The 21533-nt window shown below is 42.9% G+C and overlaps 1 long non-coding RNA gene across 1 annotated transcript; it reads left to right on the plus strand.

The window, feature by feature from the left end:
• The first annotated feature begins 472 nt into the window (after positions 1 to 472).
• Positions 473 to 6729, plus strand: LOC134477137 (uncharacterized). Its single transcript, XR_010049048.1, has 3 exons — positions 473 to 736; positions 1505 to 2732; positions 3203 to 6729. It is a non-coding gene; the product is annotated as an uncharacterized LOC134477137 (long non-coding RNA).
• The last annotated feature ends 14804 nt before the right edge of the window (positions 6730 to 21533 follow it).

Below are 21533 nucleotides of genomic sequence, written 5' to 3' on the forward strand. Positions count from 1 at the left end.
TTGGTACTAGGGCTGATCAACCCCTCAAGTCTCTTTAGGGAGGTTCTGCTCCCCAGAGCCATCCCAATCCCTTTTCATTTGAAAAGTGAGTGAAATGATCACAAATGGAGAGATTGGAGAAAACAAAACATTCATACATTCCCTGATAAAGTTGTGAAATTTTTAGTTGGGGCAGGCAGTTTCCATTCAGTAAAACAGAGGTTTGTGGCGACTACCACGAAGTCATCCTTACTGAGCTCAGATGTTAGAATTTTGTTTAAATCCTGGCCAGGAAAAACAATCTCAAACACAAAAATGCCATTCCTATGTAAATGCCTATTTCTGATCTCAAAAAGGCCAGATGTCATTAGGAACAAAAGAGAGCAAGGCAGAGAGCCCAGCTGTGACAGCTCAGGGTGAAACTGCTGCAGGGGGCCCTCTTCAACATGCACAAAGCCCAGAGGCCAGAGCAACTTCAGTCTCTAGAGAGGATTCCAGAAGGGACAGGTCCAGACTGCCCTGGCCTTGCTGGGAGGGAGGGTGGGATGGGGGTGAGAATGGTGACCATCCTGCTGCTGCTGCTCCTGGGTCCTGGTACCATCACAGTCATCTATGGGACACCAAGGACAGCACCAGGTGCGCTGCACTCTGGAGCTGGGCACATGAGGTTCTCCTGTTCTGGCACCATAAGGAGGGGCACACCGGTGTGCCTGGGGAGAAGCTGGCACCCCTGTGTCTGGGACAGAAAAGAAACCAGGTGAGTTTTATTTCTGATTGCTTACCAAAGTCATTTTCAGGAATGGGGTGTATTAAGACTCTTTTTTTTTTATTTAAAGGAGAAAAGAAACCACAAAAAAAAGAGTTAAAAGCAAGAAACAACCAACAACATCACTAAACCCCAAGTAATAACTATATAGGCTTTCAAAACAAGCTGATAGGAATTTAACAATGGTTAAACAAATTGCATATTGCTATTTTGAAAAGAGTTGCTTAGGTTACCAGAGATAGACATGCAAAGTTAATCCAATTATATGAGTATTAACTGTTCTTTTCTAAGAACTAATAGAACTAGTAGTATAGTCATCTTAGCCAACTTATGTATATATACAAATATATGTATATATACAGAAATATATACAAATAAAATATATATACACATTTATATCTTTTTCCTTCTTTCCTTTCTTCCTCCTTCCCCTATCCCAGTTACTTTTCCCCTTTGAACAGTTTCTTACCTTTATGCAATGTTTGTTGTAGATTTGGGGTCTTATTTGCTCTTTCAGATTCTTACATTAGAGAGGCAATATGGTATTTACACATGTGACTTTTATTTATTTCACTTATGAGTATGATCTCCGGTTGCATCCACTTAGCTATAAAAGCCTCAGTGCATCCTTCTTTATAGCTGAGTATTGCTCCACTATAAAATACCACATTTTTTGTATCCATGCCTCAGTTGATGCTTTGTAAGTAGCTGTATTCATTTCTGTATGATTTTCCCTGAACATTGTTTATCTGTTTGCAGGAATCCAGTGTGACGTGCACCTGGCAGAGTCCAGGGGAGGCTTGGTGCATCCAGGGGGTGGTGGTCCCTGAATCTCCCTGACACATTCTCTGGATTTACCTTCAGTGCTTACTACATGAGCTGGGTTGGTCACATTAGAAACAACGATGATAGTCACACAATAGAATAGTCTATACCTGTGAAAGGCAGAGTACCCATCTCCAGAGATCATCCAAAAGCAATGCCTACTTGGAAATGAGCAGTGTGGGAGCCAAAGGCACAGCCCTGTATTTCTGTGGGAGAGACATATCTCCATGTGACACAAACCTCCCTTCTGAGGTGCTCTGGACCAGCAGGGGGCACCCAAGTTCATCAGAATATTATTTTGCTGCTAGGAGCACAATTGGTATTTAGAAATCTGGAGTTTTCATTTTGGAGCAGGTTCCTAGCAAGAAGCACAGACCCCTTTCTGCATGCTGCAAACTGCCAATTTAAAATACTACCTAATACTGTGGCACAGAGTGGGGCTTTCCTGGGTGTGGCCCATCAAGTTGACAAGATTTGCCTGCTCCTGTACCTATTTTTTGAGTTTTTTTTCCTATCAGAATGCTAGAATTTTAAAAAAAAGCTCTGTGTCTTCTAAGGTAATATACATTTCCTCACTCTTAGCTTATTAACATAATGAAATATTACATTATTTTACTGTAGAATAATGCAGTTAATTTAATTACATTAATTTAACTTAATGTAATTAATTTAATTAATTACATTAATTAAAATAATGTAAATATTACATTATTTACTGTAGAAACACAATTGGTTGTGCTGTGTTCTTTGTGTGGTGTTGGATTCTTTTCTCAGATTTGTTGAGAATTATTACAGATATGTTCACAGAAATGTCAATCTTTGGGGTCATTTTCTTATCTTGTAATACCTTTGTCTATATCTGGAATTAATAATGATGGCCTCATAGAGCAAGTTGGGAAGCATTCTTTCCTCTTAAATTTTCTAAACAATTTAAGTAAAATCAACATTATTTCTTCCTTCACTGTCTGGTGGACTATACCATTGAAAGTTTCTTTTCTCGGAAAGGTTTTAACTAAGAATTTAATTTTGCTATTTCTTTTCCAGGCTCTTTCTTTGAATGTGTATGTTCCATCTAGGAGTATCAGCTCCTTAAGCTTTTACCTTAGACCCCTGTTCATCATCATCCTGCAAAGTGGAGCCTCCTTAGTCCCTCACATTGATTGTGAGTATCTTCTTTCTCATTTTTTCTCATCAGTATGACTACAGTTTAGTCATTTTCGTTAACCCTTCTCAATATCTGCTTTGCCTTCATGATTTCTCTACTTCTCTGTTACATTTCACTGATTTTCCTTCCCTTTTCCTTTCTACTGCTTGTGCTCATTGATCTTGGGTTCCTCAGATGGGTGCTGAGGCTGCTGGTTTGCGGACTTTCTTCTCCCCTCCTCTGGGCAGTAAATGCTGAGTTGTTGACTGTCACCTGGGCCAGAGTGACTGGCTGAAATAGTAATCTCTGGTCTCACCATAGAAATGCTGCCAGGTCTGGCCTGGGGTGGGGATGATTCTATCAGGGAAAGGTATTGGAGGGGTACCAGGGTTTCCATATCTCTGAATGTATGTCTGGCTAACAAATCAGCAAGAGTTGTGGATAATGGTGACACTGGTGATTCACATGTGATTCTGGTGCTGTTACAGCCAGTGACTGGGCATGACTACAACCCCTGACCTGCAAGTATAGGAAAGCTGCAGAGGGCTGCAGAAAGAAAGTCCCAGTCTTCCGGTTTTGCACTTGCATTTCAATGGTGAGACTTTGTTTTTATGTGATTTGTACAAAACAATTTGATTCACAGCAGTGTAAATTTAAAAGAAAATCTAGGGAAAGTGAAAACCAAACACTGGGGAAGGCAATGCCATGCAAGCCACATTACACAATGGTTTGGAGGATTTCTTTTGGTTCAGGCCTGGGGTCTCCCCTATCAGCCCACCCCACTGATCCTTGGTTCCATGATGTGAATCTGGTACACAGCCTCCCAAAGGAAATGCTTCCTGATGGTGCTACTCTTTATTCTTTCAAAGAACCAACTCTTTGATTCATTGATTTTTTTGTATTGTTTTCTTAGTCTCTATTGCATTGATTTCTGCTCTGATTTTTATAATTTTCTCTCTTCTTTTGGCTTTGGGCTTGACTTGCTCTTCTTCTTTTAGATGTTTAAGGTGTAACATCAGGTTATTTATTTGTATTCATTCTGTCTTCCTGATGTGGGAACTCAGTGCAATAAATTTTCCTCTGAGGACGGCTTTCATTGCATCCCACAGATTCTGGTAAGTTGTATTTGTGTTTTCATTTGTTTGTAGGTATTGTTTAACTTCTTCTTTAATTTCCTCTGTGACCCACTGATTACTCAAGAGTGTGTTATTCAGTTTCCACGTGTTTGTGGGATTTTTGTAGTATCTTTTATCATTAGTTTCTAATTTCATAGCGCTATGATCCGATAACATGCAAGGGATAATTTCAACTCTTTTGCATTTATGTAAATATGTTCTGTGAGTTAATATATGGTCTATTTTAGAGAATGACCCATGTACTGCTGAGAAGAATGTGTATTCTGTTGTTATTGGGTGGAATACTCTGTATATGTCTATCAAGTCCATTTGTTCACAGTTGTGATTCAGTTCTTTTATTTCTTTGCTGATTTTCTGTCTGGTTGATCTGTCCATTGGTGTCAATGGTGTGTTAAGATCTCCTGTTATAATTGTATTACTGCTAATTTGGTTTTTCATTTCTGTTAATACTTGTTTTATATAACTGGGTGCTCTGGAATTTGGTGCATTTATAGTTAAGATAGTTATCTCTTCCTCTTGAAGTTTTCCCCTAACCGGTATGTAGTGACCTTCTTTATCTCTTCTGATCATTCTTGGTTTGAAGTTCATGTTGTCTGCGAATGGAATAGCTACCCCCGCTTTTTTTTGGGTTCCTGTTGCATGAAGTATTGTTTTCCATCCTTTGACTTTCAGTCTGTGGGTATCCTTTTGGGTTAGATGGGTTTCTTGTAGACAGCATAAGGTGGGATGTTGTTTCTTGATCCATTCTGCCAGTCTGTTTCTTTTAATTGGTGCATTGAGACCATTTACATTAATGGCTATAACTGTTGTATATTGGTTTATTGTTGACATGTTATCTTTCTGCAGTTGCATCTTTATCTTTCTGTTCTGTTTAATTGTCTGCTTCGTTTAATGGTTTTTTACTAAATGTATTTAAACTGTCTTTCAGTATTCTTTGCAGGGTTGGCTTGGTGATCATGAAGTTCTTCAGCTGTTCTTTTCATGGAAGTATCTTATTTCTCCATTGATTTTGAAGGACAGTTTTTCAGGGTACATCAGCCTAGGTTGGAAATCATTTTCTGTAAGTATCTGAAATACTTCACTCCATGCTCTTCTTGACTTTATTGTTTGTGCTGAGAAGTCTGCTGTGATTCTGATAGGTTTTCCTTTATAGGTGATCTGTCTTTTCTCTCTGACAGCTTTTAATATTCTATTCTTTTGTTTGATTTCCGGGATGGTCATTATTATATGCCTGGGTATAGTTTTATTTTGGTTATGTCTATTTGGAGTTCTATATGCTTCATGGATCTTGATATCAGTTTCCAATCTCGTGTTTGGGAAATTTTCAGCTATTACTTCTCTAAATATCCTCTTGACATCCTTTGTATTGTCGCCTTCTTTTTCATTTATCCCTATCAACCTTATGTTGTTTTTCTTTGCATCATCTTGCAGGTGTTGATTTGTTATTTCCTGATTTCTTGTTATTTTTAAAAGATCTTTCCTTTCATGTTCACTGGCTGCAATCTTGTCTTCAAGGTCTGGTTTGAAATTCTATCTTCACATACATTGAGGCTGTTTTTACAACTTTCAGTGGAATTTTTGATGTCCTGTATATCTTTTTGCATCTGTTTTATATATTCTGTTTGTTTCTTTTTTTTTCTTTTTTTTTTTATTTAAGAGGAAAAAGAGAAAAACACAAAACAAACCAAAGCGGCGTAAGGGTACACGCAATACAGAACTACAAAACAAAACAAAACAAAACAAAACAAAACAAAACAAAAAACCATAACAGTAAGAAATTACCTGCTAGTAGATTACACACTATTTTCTTGAAAACAGTTCCTCAAATCACAGTATCAAAGAACACAAGGTGGACATTCAAACAGGGAGACTGCAAACAGCTGTGTTCAATGTTCCAAAAACATTGATAAAGTCAGCTATTTAACACCCCCAAACACACTTGCTGTTATATCCGTTAGAGCTCTTTTTCTTTTTTTTTTTCCCCTCTCTTTTTTACAACAAAATTTACACATCTTGGATTTTATTACTCCTTAGTGCTTATTACTTTCATGGGGGGGGGGGGAAGAATACAGTCAAATATGGCAAAACAAAGCTGTCAGTCAATACCAAGGATAGACATAGCGCATGGTGTAGAACAGAGTACAAGTTTATCAACAATAGTTATCAACGTTGTCCCTTGTTTCCTTAAAAAGAATTGTCTATCTTATTAGATATTATAAAGTTGGACAAAACAGTAGAGAACAAGACCAATAAAACTTAGGCATTGTAAACATTACAGGACTTCCAAAGAAGACAATAGTCAAACCAGAATTGGTATCTTAGTGAATCTTATTGTCTTCAAAGTAGTTGCCTATGTCTTCAAACTTGATACTATCATATAGAATGGAACAGAGTCTAATCAGTCAAAACAAGATCGTGGGAGTACTACAGGACTTCAAAACAAGTTAATAGGAAATCGAAAAGAGTTACTATTTATATATCCTAATTTTTTTTTGAATTTTTTCTTTAATTAAGACAAACATAAGAAATGGCTAAATAATTTTTTTTGAGACAATAAGGGGGAGATTGAGATAAAACAGGACATAACAATATAACAATACAGGTCAAAGCATGATTGTTTCAGCAACCTAGTGGTTCACCACCAAATAACCCAACTTAATAGTAGTTACCAAGTGTCTGTCTTTTTCCTTGAAATATTTGAATAAAACTTCATATACTATAGCTTCAAATATTTCCATATCAAGAAGCCCAGAATAAAGCCTTTCCAATTAATAAGTGAAAACTTTATAAGGCTTCAAGGCCACATAATGGGGAATCATGATTACCACATATTTTTATATATTTGAATCATTACTTACATTAGGGAAACTATTCGGTATTCACACATGCGAGATTGATTTATTTCACTTATGAGTATGGTCTCAAGCTGCGCCCATTTATTGATAAATATCTCAATGTGATCCTTCTTTATAGCTGAATAATACTCCATTGTATAGAAATACCACAACTTTTTTATCCATTCCTCAGTTGATGGGCACTTGGGTTGTTTCCAAGATCTGGCGATTACAAATTGTGCTGCTATAAACATAGGTGCACATATATCACTGTGGTATGATGCTTTCAGTTCTTCTGGGAATATGCCTAGAAGTGGAATAGCTGGAATAAATGGGATTTCCAGTCCCAACTTTTTGAGAAATCTCCAGACAGATCTCCACAAAGGCTGTACCAGTCTACACTCCCACCAGCAGTGCAGGAGAGTTCCTTTTTCCCCACAGCCTCTCCAGCATTTGTTGTCGGTTTTCTTGATCCTGGCCATTCTTTCAGGAGTGAGATGGTATCTCAGTGTGGTTTTAATTTGCATTTCTCTAATGACCAATGATGATGAGCATTTTTTCATGTATTTATTTGCCATTTGCATTTCTTCATCTGAGAATTGCATATTCATCTCAGATGCCCATTTTTGGATTGGATCTTTGAATTTCGGAGGTCTGAGTTTCTTTAATTCTTTGTATGTTTTAGACAAGAGTCCCTTGTCTGAGAGAGAGTTCACTAAAATCTTTTCCCAGTTTGTGGGTTTTCTTTTCACTATGCTGGAGATTTCTTTTGACATGCAGAAACTTTTTAATAAGAAGTGGTCCCAGTTATTGATTCTGGGAAGTATTTCCCGTGCGGTTTGAGTCCTGTTCATGAATTCTTTACCTACTCCTATGTCTCCAAGGTTTCTACCTATTTTGTCTTCCAATAGATTTAGTGTTTCTGTTTTAATATTCAGATCTTTGACCCATTTAGATTTTAATTTAGTATATGGTGATAGACATGGGTCTAGCTTTAGTTTTCGGCAAATGGAGAGCCAGTTTTTCCAGCACCATTTATTAAAGAGACTGTCGTTCTTCCAGTGAACCTGCTTGGCTCCTTTATCAAAAATAAGGTGGTTGAGTGTGCTCGTAGTTGTGGTTGTATCTTCTAATCTATTCCACTGATCTTCAGCTCTGTTTTGATTCCAATACCATGTTGATTTTACTACTGTTGCTTTGTAGTATAACTTCAAGTCAGGGATTGTGATGCCTCCTGCTTTGTCTTTGCTGCTTAGAATTGCCTTTGCGATTCTAGGTCTCTTCTGGTTCCAGATGAAATTTAGGAGTGATTTCTCTAGATCTATAAGGTATGTTGATGGTATTTCTATTGGGATTGCATTGAATCTGTATAACAGTTTTGGGAGAATGGCCATTTTCACAATGTTTGTTCTTCCTATCCATGAGCAAGGGATGTCTTTCCATTTTCTGAGATCATCTTCAATTTCCTTTTTCAGTGTATTATAATTTTCACTGTATAAGTCTTTCACTTCTTTCGTAAGAGTAATTCCTAAATATTTCATTTTTTTGCTTGCTAATGTGAATAGTCCAGTTTCTCTTATTTCCCTCTCTGTAATTTTGTTGTTCGTGTATAGGAATGCTATTGATTTCTGATTATTGGTTTTGTATCCAGCCACATTACTGAATTTATTTATTGTATCTAAGAGTATTTCAATGGAGTTTAGGGGGTCTTCTATGTAGAGTATCATGTCATCTGCAAACAATGATAATTTAACTTCTTCTTTTCCTATCTTTACCCCTTTTATTTCTCTTTCTTGCCTAATTGCTCTGGCTAGTACTTCCAGTACTATATTAAATAGGAGTGGTGATAAAGGACATCCTTGTCTTGTACCCGACTTTAAAGTAAAGGCTTTCAATTTTTGGCCATTTAGTATGATGCTGGCTGTTGGTTTGTCATGAATGGCCTTTATTATATTGAGGTAAAGACCATTTATTCCAATTTTCTGTAAAGTTCTTATCATGAATAAGTGTTGGACCTTATTGAAGGCTTTTTCTGCATCTATAGAGATGATCATGTGATTCTTATTTTTGGCTTTATTGATATGGTGGATTACATTTATTGATTTGCGTATGTTGAACCATCCTTGCATTCCTGGGATGAATCCCACCTGGTCATGGTGTATAATCTTCTTGATGATTTGCTGGATCCTATTTGCCAATATTTTATTGAGGATTTTTGCATCTGTGTTCATTAGGGAGATCGGTCTATAGTTCTCTTTTATAGTTGGGTCTTTCTCAGGTTTTGGTACTAGAGTAATATTTGCTTCCAGGAATGACTTAGGAAGGATTGCTTCCCTTTCAATTTCATTGAATAGTTTGAGGAGTGTCGGCATTAGGTCTTCTTTATATTTCTTGTAGAATTCTGCAGTGAATCCATCTGGGCCTGGGCTCTTCTTGGTGGGCAAGGACCCAATTGCATTCTCAATTTCATTAGCAGAGATTGGGTTATTCAACAGTTTTATATCCTCTTGATCTAGCTTTGGTACTTCATATGCTTCTAAGAATCTGTCTATTTCTTCTGTGTTATCAAACTTTTGAGAGTAGAGGTTTTCGAAATAGGTGTTGATGATCCTCTGTATTTCTATTGGGTCTGTAGTGATTTCTCCTTTTTCATTTCTTATTGCATGAATTTGAGCTTTTTCTTTCCTTTTTTAAATAAGGTTGGCTAGGGGCTTATCGATTTTATTTATTCTTTCAAAGAACCAACTCTTTGATTCGTTGATTCTTTGGATTGTTTTCTTAGTCTCTATTGCATTGATTTCTGCTCTGATTTTTATAATTTCCTCTCTTCTTTTGGCTTTGGGCTTGACTTGCTCTTCTTTTTCTAGCTGTTTGAGGTGTAGCATCAAGTTATTTATTTGTATTCGTTCTGTTTTCCTGATGTGGGAACTCAGTGCAATAAATTTTCCTCTCAGAACGGCTTTCATTGCATGCCACAGATTCCGGTAAGTTGTATCTGCATTTTCATTTTCTTTTAGGTATTGTTTAATTTCTTCTTTAATTTCTTCTGTGACCCACTGATTACTCAAGAGTGTGTTATTTAGTTTCCATGTGTTTGCGGAATTTTTGCAGTATCCTTTGTCATTAATTTCTAATTTCAGAGCGCTATGATCCGATAATATGCAAGGGATGATTTCAACTCTTTTGCATTTGCTTAAATATGTTCTGTGAGCTAATATATGGTCTATTTTAGAAAATGATCCATGTACTGCTGAGAAGAATGTGTATTCTGATGTTGTTGGGTGGAACATTCTGTATATGTCTATCAAACCCATTTGTTCACAGGTGTGATTCAGTTCTGTTATTTCTTTGCTCATTTTCTGTCTGGTTGATCTGTCCCTTGGTGTCAGTGGTGTATTAAGGTCTCCTGTTACAATTGTGTTACTGATAATTTGAGTTTTCATTTCTGTTAATAATTGTTTTATATAACTGGGTGCTCTGGAGTTTGGTGCGTATATATTTAAGATAGTTATCTCTTCCTCTTGGAGTTTTCCCCTTACGAGTATGTAGTGACCTTCTTTGTCCTTTATGGTCATTGTTGGTTTAAAGTTCACGTTGTCTGCAAACAGAATGGCTACTCCTGCCTTTTTTTGGATTCCTGCTGCATGAAGAATTGTTTTCCATCCTTTGACTTTCAGTCTGTGAGTATCTTTCTGGGTTAGATGGGTTTCCTGTAAACAGCATATGGTTGGATTTTGTTTCTTGATCCATTCTGCTAGTCTGTTTCTTTTGATTGGTGCATTGAGACCATTTACATTAATGGTTATTACTGTTAAATGCTGGTTAATTGTAGGAATGTTATCTCTCTGCTGTTGCATCTTTATCTTTCGGTTCTGTTTAATTATTTGCTTTGCTTAGTGGTTTTTTCCTTTGTGTATCTAAACTGTCTTTCAATATTTTTTGCAGGATTGGTTTGGTGTTCATGAAGTTCTTCAGCTGTTCTTTGTCATGGAAGTATCGTATTGCACCATCTATTTTGAATGATAGTTTTGTAGGATATATCAGTCTTGGTTGGAAATCATTTTGCTTTAGGATCTGGAATACTTCACTCCATGCTCTTCTTGACTTTATCGTTTGTGCTGAGAAGTCTGCTGTGATTCTGATAGGTTTTCCTTTATAAGTGATTTGTCTTTTCTCTCTGACAGCTTTTAATAATCTATTCTTGTGTTGGATTTCTGGGATGGTGACTATTATATGTCTGGGTGTAGTTTTATTTTGGTTATGACTGTTTGGAGTTCTATATGTTTCACTGATCCTGATGTCAGTTTCTGATCTCATGCTTGGGAAATTTTCAGCTATTACTTCTCTAAATATCCTCCTGACATCCTTCATGTTGTCTCCCTCTCTTTCATTAATCCCTATCATTCTTATGTTATTCTTCTTTGCATCGTCTTGCAGTTGTTGAATTGTTGTTTCCTGGTTCCTTGTTATTTTCAAAAGATCTTTCCTTTCCTGTTCACTAGCTGCAATCCTGTCTTCAAGGTCTGAAATTCTATCTTCACTTTCATTAAGGCGGTTTTTACAACTTTCAGTGGAGTTTTTTATTTCCTGTATATCTCTGTGCATCTGCATTATGTATTCTGTTTGTTTCTTATATTGCTCGTCTAGGGATTCTATCTTTTTGTTTAGTTCCTCCAATTTTTTATCTGTGTTTTCTTTAGATATATTTAGAATCTCTTTCATTTCTTTTATCATTTCTTTTTTTATCTGGGAGATTATTTCGAGTTTGAATTTCTTTAAAGCTTCCTGGAGTTGTTTGTCAATTTTAGTGGCTATTGTGTCCGATATATGAGGTGGATGGGATATATTTTCTTCTATATACATCGCTCCTAGGGTTTCTTTAGATGGGCTGGAGGTTTGAGGTTGTAATTTGGTCTTTCGTTTTGTCATTTTCCTATATTTCTGTGTTTCAAGTGTTATTTGAAAGCTTCCTCAGGATCTGTTGAAAATCCCCTTCTATGTTTGGAGCTACTGGGACTCTGGCGCCACGCTACTCCAAGCCATTAGGCCTACAGAATCAGTGGCCCTCCTCTGCCTGCTCAGAACTCCGCAGTTCCAGACAAGCTGGGCCTCAGGGACACTGTGCGCCCACCTGCCCCTTGGAAGCTCCACAGTTCTTCAATCGCAGCTGGGTTAGGGTACTCACCACAGGCCGCAGTGCTTCAGGAACCTGTGGACCCTCCCTGGTTGCAGAGATATCCACAGTCCTCCAGACACGCAGAGAGGCCAGTGAGGGCACCCCAGATCTGCCCAGCTCCTCCTCTGCAAACTTATGGCCAGGCGCGGCAGCTAAACAGGCTGGGCTAGGCTGGTAGTGTGGGCCAGCCCACCTATCGGGAGCTCAGCAGGTCTCCAAATGAAGCCGGGAATGGGGAGGCTGATGTGGAAGCCTCAAACCCACCTCTCCCCTTCACTGCACCTGGAAGCCTGAGGGAACTCCAGCAGACTGGGCGCAGATATCCAGAGTCCTCCAGACACGCAGAGAGGCCAGTGAGGGCACCCCAGATCTGCCCAGCTCCTCCTCTGCAGACCTATGGCCAGGCGCGGCAGCTAAACAGGCTGGGCTAGGCTGGTAGTGTGGGCCAGCCCACCTATCGGGAGCTCAGCAGGTCTCCAAATGAAGCCGGGAATGGGGAGGCTGATGTGGAAGCCTCAAACCCACCTCTCTCCTTCACTGCACCTGGAAGCCTGAGGGAACTCCAGCAGTCTGGGCGCAGAAATCCAGAGTCCTCCAGACATGCAGAGAGGCCAGTGAGGGCACCCCAGATCTGCCCAGCTCCTCCTCTGCAGACCTATGGCCAGGCGCGGCAGCTAAACAGGCTGGGCTAGGCTGGTAGTGTGGGCCAGCCCACCTATCGGGAGCTCAGCAGGTCTCCAAATGAAGCCGGGAATGGGGAGGCTGATGTGGAAGCCTTAAACCCACCTCTCTCCTTCACTGCACCTGGAAGCCTGAGGGAACTCCAGCAGTCTGGGCGCAGAAATCCAGAGTCCTCCAGACACGCAGAGAGGCCAGTGAGGGCACCCCAGATCTGCCCTGCTCCTCCTCTGCAGACCTATGGCCAGGCGCGGCAGCTAAACAGGCTGGGCTAGGCTGGTAGTGTGGGCCAGCCCACCTATCGGGAGCTCAGCAGGTCTCCAAATCTCTGTTTGTTTCTTATATTATTCATTCAGGGATTCTATCTTTTTGTTTAGTTCCTCCATTTTTTAACTGTGTCTTCTTTAGATATGTTCCGCATCACCTTCATTTCTTTTATCATTTCTTCTTTTACCTGAGAGATTATTTCTAGTTTGAATTCCTTTAAGTCTTCCCAGAGTTGCTTCTTTATTTTGGTTACTATTATTTCAGATATTTCAGGCATATGGCATGTATTTTCTTCTATGTACATGGCTCCCAGGCTTTCTTGGTATGGGCTGGATGTTTGAGATTGCATTTTGGTCTTTTGCTTTGTCATGTTCCTATATTTCCATGCTTCAAGTGTTGTCCCAAAGCTTCCCCTGGGCGTGTTGGAAGTTATATCTCTCTTATGTCCTGGACTCCTGGGACTCCTCTGGTAGTGTAGCTCCATCCTTGAGCAGCGAAGCCCGTGGATTAAAAGAAGATTGCCAGGCTCCTCTCAGGTAGACCTAAAGCCTCCTCAAGCTACATAGCTCCCCACTCTGGCAGCAAAGCTCCCTTGAGGGAAAGAAGGCCACCTGGTGTGGTCCAGGCAATCCCAAATTGCGCTAAGCCCAATCTAGTATGGCTGCAAGCCCAGTGGGCCCCCCAACCCCCAAAGCAAGGATCTCATACTCTCCTAGGGATTGGATGTTGTGTAAACATCCAGCTCCTTGGATGGCAAAGCTCCCCGAGCTGATAAAGGGTCCCTCTATGGCCTAGGTTTGAGGTAGGCCTCAAACCTCCTCAGCAGGGCTTCTCCCTCCTCCAGGCCGAAAGAAGGTCGCAGGCAAGGTCAGAGCAATTTCCCGCAGCTTGGCCCTGTTCCCTCCTTCAGGTCGGGTAGCTACCGTGTGCCCTCCGGGTGAGAGAGGGCAGTCTGCAAGGCTGGAATGGGTTCCTAAGGCTTGGCCCAGCTCCCTCTTTCTGGTGGGCAGCTGCAGTGTGGCCTTTGTGTGAGAGAGGGCAGTCGGCAAGGATGCTACTCTTTCACAGAGATGGAAACAAAGAATTCAGGCCATGGTCATTGGCTGCACCTCACACAAATGTGTGTCATTCTTTATAAAGTGAGCTCTGCATACATGCAGAGATAGAAAGAAAACTTTTAAACTGCAGAGCTAGGTGTTTTCCTCCAGGGAACAGCGTTCATTGTGAGGAAGACAATCCTTAAGCTAATCCACAAAGTCAAGGTAAACAAAGTCCATTTGTGTGTGTGTGTGTGTAAAATACAACTTGACAGCACTATGTACCAGTCTTTGCTGGTCTGCCGGCAGGAGTTGGTGGGGAGGCAGAGGAGAAAGGAGAGCAATGCTTTTCTTCTTGTTCTGTTTTATGCATTTTGAGTGTTCTTCCCTGGATGGGGCAGCACCCAGCATAGATCACAGAGGCATGCATACAAAGGAGAAAGCTTTAAGTAGGACATACATTGCCACTTGCAGTGCGCACTTTTTTTTTTTTTACCGGTACCAGGGATTGAACTCACGACCATGCGCTTGCAAGGCAGGCGCTTAGGCCGCTGAGCTAAATCCCCAGCCTGCAGTGCACACTCTTGGTGGTGGTTGGTAGCTGTGTTGTGACTGACAGACTAAAAGTATAAATAACTTTAAGAGCAAAATGAAATAGATACAGTGGCATGGTAGATTCTGTGGAGATGGGAAGAGGATCTGGAGAAAGAAAAAGTGGGGAAGGGAAACAAACATAAACAAGATGTAATCTGCATGCATCTCAATTTCCAAACATGAGTATAAGTATATGTCTCACAAACACGCTAATCAACAAAGAATGAACTGTCAAAAAATTATCTGTGCTCTGTGTATTGTCTCTTAGGAAATATGGGCAGAAACCAGAAATTTCCAAACTCCCAGGGATTGTATGATGCCTCAACTCTACAACCCTGACTGTGCTGGATCAGTACAGCAAATACTAAATCCAATGGTGATGTTTTGAATATTAACCAGGAGCCAGTGATATGATGTACAGAACCTGTCCCTTAAAAACAGCATGCTTTCCTTCAATAGGCAGTGTAAGATGTTTAAAAACTGATCAGATTCTGTGCTACAAAAATGCATCTCTAAGCCACCCAACACTTTCCTGTAAAGACCAGGGGATGTGACCAGGCTCTCTCTGTGGTGTGCTTTGGGTGTACTGTCATGGGGACAGTCTCTAGAAGTTGATAATCCTGATTATCAACTTAATTAAGAGACTCCGAAGAGGTTTGCTATGGAGAGGTGCTAACTTCATAATGGTTCACTTCCTGATGAGATCACAGATGAAGACTCTCTCAGGAGGTGGGTGTGGCTGCAGGAAGTGGGTCACAGGAGCTGCCATTCCCTGCTCCAAGAGCACACACCCAGGCCCTCCATCCCAAACTGGAAGCCATTTTATTGCCATCTGGGAGATAGTTTCACCTCAAGCTAAGGATCTGTAGAGCTCTGCCAAAAGCACCTCCATCCACTACACACAGCAGTGTCCCTGAAGCAATACCCTACAGTTCTGTGGTTCTGCATATGAACAGGTGACTGCTCCCAAAGGCCATCTCATGTTCCAGTGATCTCTGGCCACCAAGCAGCCGTGTATTGGGGAGGGCAGAGCAGACAGAAAAGGCAACTGTCAGGCACAAATTGTGACACAGATGTTGGCTATCTGGGATTTTCCTTTTTATCAGTAAAATTTAAAACAGTTTCAAGAAAAACAGGGAACCATTACTGAGACAATAATTACCACAACATTCCCTGCCATCATCAGGTAATCAATCGTCCTCCCAGGAACATAGATGAAATGGTCTCCTGGGTGGCCATGAGGACCTCATGGAGCAGCATCATCAGTGATGCTAGAAAAGTGGCCTGCTCAGAGCAAGGGACACAGATGTGGACAAGCAGCATCTTTGCAGCCTGTAATTAAAATTGTTCATTACTCAGGGACACTCAGGAGCATGACAGCTGCAATTGCAGTGATGGAGAGGAAGACACATTTGCTGAGATGCAGTACACTGAATTCTGAGGTTTCTGCCATAGAGAATTCACTTCAGGGAAACAACACTGACACCAAGCCAGAGAAACTGAGGCTCTACACACCCCTGGGAAGGACCATAGAGGGACCCTATGTGGACCAGGCTTCATCCCAAATCATAAAATATGATACAGGGTCACAACTGTAAAGATCATTTACATTTTAAAACTACTGAAACTTAAGAAACAAATAATAAGTGCATAAAAATGTCAATGGACTGTGTAAAGGTTGTAGCTGGATCCAAAGGTCTTTTATAAGCTGATGAGGAAAAGGCAAATGTTCCCAAATAGTCAAGGATGGGGCATAGATCATGGCACCATGGATCCTCAAAGAGACTCAGTCACTCTCAGGGCACTGGAAGCAAGCTCAGGCTGAGAGGTTGGGGCACTCTTTTGGGGACTCCAGATCCCTCAGAGGAGGTTTGGAGAAGGGAATTGGTAGGACCGCATGCATGGAGACAGAGCACTGCCCTGTGATAAGTATGGACAGACAACAGATCCAGCTGATGATAGCTGCCAATCTCTGGGCCCTGAACGCCTCTGCACATGGAGGCAGTGCTGCTGGCTGCAGCTACCCTCCATGCCAGCTCTGTCCACATCTGTGGACAAAGAAAGGCCTCAGCTGTGAGTTCATCTTCCACCCTTTCCAGCTGTCCAAGCCTCTTTAATTCAGGACTCCAGAGCTCTCTCCTGACACACTGCAAGGACAGGGCCTCTGTCCCCCACTCCTGTGTCCTCAGTCTTCTGGGAGCATAAACTCCCAAATGCACACCAAACAGCTCAGCCTTGGTCAGCCTTGTCTATAGACACTAGGCAGCCCTGGAAATTGTTCACCATTCCGACTCTGCAGACCTCTATCTCCACGCAGCCTGTCTCCTCTGAGCAGTTTCTGAAGAAAAAAAAAATATGTTTCCAACACCTGAACTAAAGTCTTTGGCCACATCCCATGTAGGGTGGGAATTAATACTTTCAAACAAGTGCTCCTATGGTGTGCATCATGGGAGACCAAACACAAGACTCATGCTCTTTTATGCCTTGTGTCTAGATGATATTCCCACAGCCTCATGCAGTCAGAGGTGCAGCTTTTCAGAGGTGGCTAAATCTAGATTATGTTAATGATTTATGTTGCAATGGTAAGATTAAGGGTGCTAGGATTAAAACTTGGTGATTGCTTAATCAGTCCAATGATGAGTTTAGCACTCCCCTCATCCTGGTATTGTGGATACAATATAAGAGATAGAAAGGAGCTTGTCTCCTGTTTGCTTTGCTACATTCTGCGCGTCATGATGGGCAGATGCCTGTCTGTCATTCCATGCTGACTTGGAGCCGGTCACTTATGGACTGAAACCTCTACAAATTGTGAGCTAATTAAACCTTTCCCCCAGTTTAATTTTTATGTCAGGTATTTTGTCTCAGCAAAGAGAAAATCAACTAAGATATGCCCTGTGACTCCCCTGGCATTTGTGGGGTCCTCACATCTAACAGAAAGAGGCTAGCAGGTCAGTAGAGTCTGAGGTAGACACTTGTGAGAGGCACTGGCCAGCAACAGCCTGGTACCCAATTTGTATGGCACAGGGGAGTGATGGCCAAGGCCAAGCAGGCAGCACTCCCAGCCCCTCAAGTTAGTACCAAGCATGAGCTCCTTCATCCCCTGAGATGGAGACCCAGACCAGAACCTTCTGTTTTTTCCTCCCCTCTCTAGTCAGTTTCTGGGCTCTCAGGCACATAGGTGGGATTAGGGTGAGCTGGTACTCAGGAAATGCACCAGTTGTTCCAAGGGTAGGCCCCAGCAATGGGTCCTCATACTAGGTCAGGAAAAGACATGTCCATCAGGCGCATAGAAGGAAGAAGACAAATAATCTGTGCCAGGGCCAACCACCCAGAATCAGGCTGCCAGAACTTCAAGGATATAAATGCAAGATCAGCAACTCTCAGGAGCCAGGGCAGCTGAGAGAGGACAGTAAACTGGCACATGGAGATGTGCCAGAAAAAAACCTCAAGCATTCCAGAAAAAGCAACCCATAGGGGCCCAGAGCACCTGGCAGAGAAGGGAGAAGTCACTGCCAACCCCTTCCTAATCCAGAAGTAGCCATGGGCTCTCCTAGGAGGAAAAGAAGACTCTGGAGAGTTCTGCTCTAGAATAAATATCAACACATCCAGAAACACAGCAGAAACATGGAATCCCCACTGCAGAGCTAGTCATGAGCATCCAGAGAAGGCACAGGAACACCAGCAGGGGCAGAATTTTTGTGCAGGCCTGTGTCACTGTGAGGATATTATAGCTATATAGTAGATGATGACTACCTACCTACAGTGCCACAGACTCTCTAAAAGCTCCATCCTGAATCATAGCATGCTTGGGTCTGAGAAGCTCCTGAGCACTGGAAGTGGGGCTCACACAGTTCACTCACATATAAATCCACCAGTACTGACCTGAGATCCTCCCACAGGATGATGTGCAAGGATGGAGCAGGAACACCTCACGTCATGGCAGAAAAGGGGAAGCTGAGGGCTCCCATAGCTCAGCCAGGAATCAGCCTGAGGCCATCTGGGGACAAGGGAAGAAGGCTTAGCTGCTCTCCTTCCCAGTGCAGAGGCAGGAACACCACAGGCTGGTGTTTGAGGTAGAGGAGCCAGCCTATGACTGTGGCAATGGGAGGGAGCGAACTCTTAACTCCCATAGATTTTGTGTCTATAACAGGAGCTTTAAAATTGGCACAGACAGGGGGCTGGGGATTTAGCTCAGCGGCATAAGCGCCTGCCTTGCAAGCAGGCAGACGTGAGTTCGATCCCCAGTACCGATAAAAAGGAAAAAGACAAAACAAAAACAGAAACAAAAACAAAAAATTGGCACAGACAAGGTTCACAGAAGAATCCATATAGTGGGTTAGAAGACAGATTTGGAGGAAGTATCAACCAAGTGGAGCAGAGAAGAAGACAGAGGGTCATACACACGGGCAAGGCCTTGCACATAGTGTTGCCACATGAGACAACACAGAGAATTTATTTCAACATTGCATTAAAGAAGTAAAAAAAAAAAGTGTGTCCAGAAGCCCAGTATCAATATAGTATCTTTAACTTGAAAGCAGAACAGTCAGAACCAACCCTTCCTGTGAAGGAGAACGTTCCCCTGTGGGAAAACTACAAAGAAACCCAAGACAAGGATGAGCATCGGTCTCAGCACCCTGGCTCCAGAGAGTGGCTCCCAGCAGGGCCAGCATCGCGCCATGTGGAAGATCGCAGAGAGCCCTGGAGAGAGGCAGGGCCTGGCACTGTGCCTAGGGGAGCACTGGGCATGGTGCATCACAGCCCTCATGTGAACACGCTGGGCAGACACAAGGTATAGATTCTGTGTGGGTACAGCAAAGGAGGCCTTCATGGAATTGGACAAATTCAGATGGATGTAGAGGAGGACCCTGAGGCCATGGTTCAGGGACAGAGTCGGTGAGAGGTAAAGGGACAAAGACTGTGTCTCCAGGCCTTTCGAGATTGTCTTTGTTGGGTAGACAGTCTAGCAGGTCAAAGGCCTTAGAGTGACTCATCCACTGTGTGGGGACAGTTCTCGATCTGAAAGGAGGGCCCAGGACACCTGGTTCCAAATACAACACCACCCGCGGTGGATCCAGGATACTGCTGCACAAGCATGAGGCTACCTGCAGGAAAAAGCTGTCCAGAGCACCCTTCACTCTCACAGAGTGCACTCACGGACTCCACTCTTCTTGGCCAGTCCTGCTCTCAAAGAGTTTCTTGGCCCACAGGATCCCTGCCACCCTGCATTTTAGAGTGGGATTTGGTAGGGTCTGTGTCACTGTGGTATGAGTGTGATGGACATGGCTGCCTCACCACAGCAGGAATACCACAGCCTCACAGCACGCATCCAAACCCAGTGCCCGGCCCTACCATCCTGCTGCATAGAGCAGTGCTGAGCACACACCCAGGCCTCAAAGAGGGCCTTGAAATGGGGTGGTGGTTACACAGCCAGCAGTCATTATGCAACTGTTAGGGTACAAAACTGTTAGCAGGACAAAATCAGGGACCCACTCTTGGACTCTTGGACTCTTGGACTATACCAGGCATGCCTGTCCCTGCTGAGGGGCTCATGAGGAGAAAGGACAAAGGCACCCAGAAGGAAGTCACAGCTGACTCCCCAGGAAACCAGGCCTCACGTCCCTCCCAGGGATGAGACCCATATCAGACCAGCAGCTCCACAAGCCTCACCCTCAGCTTGATGAGCCCACAGGAGCCTCAGATGGTTCAGCTGGTGACTACACTTTTGGACATTGTTATCTCACATCTATAGGAGAAACCTGAGCAGAAGGCTGCTTTGTCCTGGCTCTGCCCCTATGGGTTCTGCCTGCCATCTGCAGATCCAGTAATTCACAGCTAAGACTTCACTCCACCCTGAACTCACACTGACTATTGTCCTACCACCAACTACCTACCCACCCTACTCACCTCCAAAATGCTATGCCCCGCACCCAGTGTGTACTCCAATCCTGGCTTTGAGAACCTATGTCAGCTGTGTTGCAGAACAGGTAGGTCGGGGCAAAGTGGTCATCCAGGGTCACCCAGCTAGGCCCCCAATCTATGTAGTCCTGACATTTATTTGCTTTTCTGGGGTTCTCTCTGAGAGATACCAAGAATGGGATAAACCAAATCTGAATTGCCCTTGAGCACCCACCGTACTGTGGGTCTTATCATACCTTATCTTCTCCTGCAAGGAGCCCACCAGGGCGTCGAACATCAAAGCCTTCCACCCTTCCTGACACCAGCTCCTACTTGCAGCACAGTGCTCCAGGGACCCTAGCAGAAACACACGTGCTGTCCCGGGAGGCAGGTTCACATCCTAGCTCTTGCCCCTGCCAAGAGCACGGGACATCTCTGAGGGTCTTGACTGGGGAGACACAAACCAAAGATACTGTGCAAGCTCCTCCCTTGTTCGTGATTACCTGTAGAAGTTTGGGAGCTTGAGGTCTGTGAGACTTGTATTTGGGATGGACAGGGCTTTTTGTGAAGTCTCCCACTGTGTACCCTGATAACTATCACAGTGAGGAACCCAGTAGGAAAGCCAACCACCACCTGGTCTTAGGCTCTACTCAGATGCCAGGAGGAGCTAAGGTCAGAGACTTTGCTGCCCTCTCATCGTTGAGTTCAGGCCAGGCACAGCATCCACCTCACCAACTCTGAGGTGCTTAGAGGCAGCCACATGAACCCCAACACTGGTGGACCTCTGCTGCTGCAGCCTGCTGCCCAGAGCCCAGAAGCACCATCAGTATCCAGACTGGCTCTTTTCCTTTTGGCCCACTCTGCTGGAGTCAGAGTGAGCAGCTCCCCAAAACCCCAGGATGACTCTCTGTGCCAGAGCTCAGGCAGCTCCATTTAGCAACCCAGGAACCTCCTCCCAAGCCATCCTCACCTGACACCCACAAAGCTAAGGTGCCTTCATTGAAGCAAAGCTCCCTCAAGCCCTTTGAGAGGGATCTCTGGGACACTTAGACCACAAAGGCCTCTGCTAGAAACTGTCTGAGAGCCCGAGGAGGTTGAGTTCACCCTGGAAGGGAGAGACTGGTGCTCATGGAGTAAGAAGCATCTCCTAGCCTTGCAGCTGGCCTGAAGGAAAGCAGTTCCCATTCCTGGCCTGTCATATA

The sequence above is a fragment of the Cavia porcellus genome, unplaced genomic scaffold (genome assembly GCF_034190915.1).
Source record: "Cavia porcellus strain 051 isolate PalLab524CR breed Dunkin Hartley unplaced genomic scaffold, mCavPor4.1 scaffold_8, whole genome shotgun sequence".
Classification (NCBI taxonomy): Eukaryota; Metazoa; Chordata; class Mammalia; order Rodentia; family Caviidae; genus Cavia; species Cavia porcellus.